This window comes from Arachis hypogaea, chromosome 1 (genome assembly GCF_003086295.3).
Source record: "Arachis hypogaea cultivar Tifrunner chromosome 1, arahy.Tifrunner.gnm2.J5K5, whole genome shotgun sequence".
NCBI classification, from domain to species: domain Eukaryota; kingdom Viridiplantae; phylum Streptophyta; class Magnoliopsida; order Fabales; family Fabaceae; genus Arachis; species Arachis hypogaea.
Genome location: NC_092036.1, coordinates 40,971,030 through 40,974,624, shown reverse-complemented (window position 1 = coordinate 40,974,624; position 3,595 = coordinate 40,971,030). Strand labels below are relative to the sequence as shown.

The window sequence follows — 3,595 nt, the reverse complement described above, 5'->3', positions numbered from 1 at the left end:
ATAGATTCTTGTTAATGGTCATGGTGCCTATGGTACAGGGTATTAAGAATTTACCAGGATCTTGTTTCTTTTGAGGTAAAGTTTGCTGAACCCATGTATCTAGTTCATTATAAGCAAGGGAGGTTCACCTTCCCAAGTCTCATTACCAAACAACTTGGCATTCAGCTTCATGATAGCTCCTAGATATTGAGAAACTTGCTCTCCAGTTACATCTTCATCCTCTTTAGAGGAAGAATAGTCTTCAGAGCTCATGAATGGCAGAAGGATATTTAATGGTATCTCTATGGTCTCTATATGAGCCTCATATTCCTTTAGGTCCTCAATAGGGAACTCCTTCTTGCTTGAGAGATGTCCCATGAGATCATTCTCATTGGGATTCACGTCCTCTCCTCCCTCTCTAGGTTCGGCCATATTGATTATATCAATGGTCTTGCACTCTCTTTTTGGATTTTCTTCAGTATTGCTTGGGAGAGTACTAGGAGGGGTTTCAATATTTTTCTTACTCAGCTGGCCCACTTGTGTCTCCAGATTTCTGATGAAGGACATTGTTTCATTCATGAAACTTAAAGTGGCCTTAGACAGATCAGAGACTAAATTTGCTAAGTTAGAGGTACTATGTTCATAATTCTCTGTCTGTTGCTGAGAAGATGATGGATAAGGCTTGATATTACTGAGCCTATTTCTTCCACCATTATTAAAGCCTTGTTGAGGCTTTTGTTGATCCTTCCATGAGAAATTTGGATGATTTCTCCATGATGAATTATAGGTGTTTCCATAAGGTTCACCCATATAATTTACCTTTGCCATTGCATGGTTCTCAGGATCATAAGCTTCTTCTTCAGAAGATGCCTCTTTAGTACTGTTGGATGCATTTTGCCATCCATTCAGACTTTGAGAAATCATGTTGACTTACTGAGTCAACATTTTGTTCTGAGCCAATATGGCATTCAGAGCATCAATTTCAAGAACTCCCTTCCTCTGAGGCATCCCATTCTTCACGGAATTCCTCTCAGAAGTGTACATGAACTGGTTATTTGTAACCATGTCAATAAGTTCTTGAGCCTCTGCAGGCGTTTTCTTTAGGTGAATGGATCCACATGTAGAATGGTCCAGTGACATCTTAGAGAACTCAGACATACCATAATAGAATATATCCAGAATGGTCCATTCTGAAAGCATGTCAGAAGGACACCTTTTGGTCATTTGCTTGTATCTTTCCCAAGCTTCATAGAGGGATTCACCATCTTTTTGTTTGAATGTCTGAACATCCAATCTAAGCTTGCTCAGCTTTTGAGGAGGAAAGAATTTAGCCAAGAAAGCCGTGACCAGCTTATCCCAGGAGTCCAGGCTATCCTTAGGTTGTGAATCCAACCATGTTCTAGTTCTGTCTCTTACAGCAAAAGGGAAAAGCATGAGCCTGTAGACTTCAGGATCTACTCCATTCATCTTTACAGTCTCACAGATCTGCAAGAACTCAGTTAAAAACTGATAGGGATCTTCTGATGGAAGTCCATGAAACTTGCAATTTTGTTGCATTAGAGCAACTAGTTGAGGTTTCAGCTCAAAATTGTTTGCTCCAATGGCAGGAATTGAGATGCTTCTTCCATCAAACTTGGAAGTAGGTGTAGTATAATCACCAAGCATCCTTCTTGCATTATTGTTGTTGGGCTCGGCTGCCATTTCCTTTTCTTGTTCAAAAATTTCAGCAAGGTTGTCACTGGATTATTGTAATTTAGCTTCTCTTAGTTTCCTCTTCAGAGTCCTTTCAGGTTCTGGATCAGCTTCAACAAGAATGCCTTTTCCCTTGTTCCTGCTCATATGAACGAGAAGACAACAGAAAAAGAAGAGGAATCCTCTATGTCACAGTAAAGAGGTTCCTTATTATTAGTAGAAGAAGAAAGGGAATAAGAGTGAAGAGGAATGGAGAATCCAAACACATAAGAATAGAGGTAGTGATTTGAAATGAAGAGAAGTGTTAGTGAATAAATAAATAAATAGAAGAAGAGGAGAGGGAAGGAATTTCGAAAATAAATTTTGAAAAAGTAGTTAGTGATTTTCGAAAATTAAAGGTGAGATAGAATTAAAATTAAAATTTAAAACAATTTGTTAATTTAAAAAGAATTTTGAAAAAGGGATGAGATATTTTCGAAAATTAGAAAGGGAAAAGTAGTTAGGTGGTTTTGAAAAAGATAAGAAACAAACCAAAAGTTAATTAGTTAGTTGAAAAAGATATTAAAATCAAATTTTAAAAAGATAAGAAGATAAGAAGTTAGATAAGATATTTTGAAATCAAATTTTTGAAAAAGATAAAATTTTGAAAAAGATATGATATAAAAGAAAAGATAAAAAGATATGATTAAAATTAAAATTGATTACTTTACTAACAAGAAACTAAAAGATAAGATTCTAGAATTTAAAGATTGAACCTTTCTTAACAAGAAAGTAATAAACTTCAAATTTTTGAATCAATCATATTAATTGTTAGCATAATTTTCGAAAATAAAAATAAAATTAAGAAAAAGATTTTTGAAAAATAATTTAAAAAAATAAATTTTGAAAATTAATAAAAAATGAAAAAGATTTGATTTTTGAAAAAGTTTTGAAAAGATAAGATTTTTAAAATTTGAAAATTTGACTTGACTTACAAGAAACAACTAATTTTAAAATTTTTTTGACTAAGTCAACTCAAATTTTCGAAATTTTGAGAGAAAAAAGGAAAAGATATCTTTTGATTTTTTTTTGAATTTTTAATGAGGAGAGAGAAAAACACAATTATGACCCAAAACATGAAAATTTTGGATCAAAACCAATGATGCATGCAAGAACACTATGAATGTCAAGATGAACACCAAGATGAACACCAAGAACACTTTGAAGATCATGATGAACATCAAGAACATATTTTGAAAAATTATTGATGCAAAGAAAATATGCAAGACACCAAACTTAGAAATCTTTAATGCTTAGACACTATGAATGCAAAAATGCACATGAGAAACAATAAAAGACACAAAACAAGAAAACATCAAGATTAAGCAAGAAGACTTACCAAGAACAACTTGAAGATCATGAAGAACACCATGAATGCATGAATTTTTGAAAAACATATAAAAAAAAAGAAAATAAGAAATCCAAAATTTTTAATAAGAATTCCAAGAATCTTTCAATATTAGCCTAAAGCTCCAATCCAAGGGTTGGGCATGGCTTAATAGCCAGCCAGCTTCAGAAGATATAAATCAGGCATGTAACAACTGATATTCCAATTAACTTGCCTCTATGCTGATGGTTTTGAAGCCTCAATCCAATTGAGTTAGACATGGCTTTATAGCCAGCCAAGCTTCAACATACTTTATGAAACACAAGAATTCATTCTTAAAAATTTTGAATAATTTTTCGAAAACAAAGAAAAAAATTGTGAAAAATATTTTTGAAAACTTTTTGAAGAGAAAAATAAAAAGAAAATTACCTAATCTGAGCAACAAGACGAACCGTCAGTTGTTCATACTCGAACAATCTCCGGCAACGGCGCCAAAAACTTGTTGCACGAAATTGTGATCATCAACAATGAGTGTTAATAACTTGGTAGCGCTTTCAA

The 3,595-nt window shown here is 33.4% G+C and overlaps 1 non-coding gene across 1 annotated transcript; it reads left to right on the top strand.

The window, feature by feature from the left end:
* Positions 1-1,173: 1,173 nt before the first annotated feature.
* On the top strand, positions 1,174-1,281 carry LOC112717269 (small nucleolar RNA R71). The gene has a single exon (XR_003160611.1). It is a non-coding gene; the product is annotated as a small nucleolar RNA R71 (small nucleolar RNA).
* Positions 1,282-3,595: the final 2,314 nt, after the last annotated feature.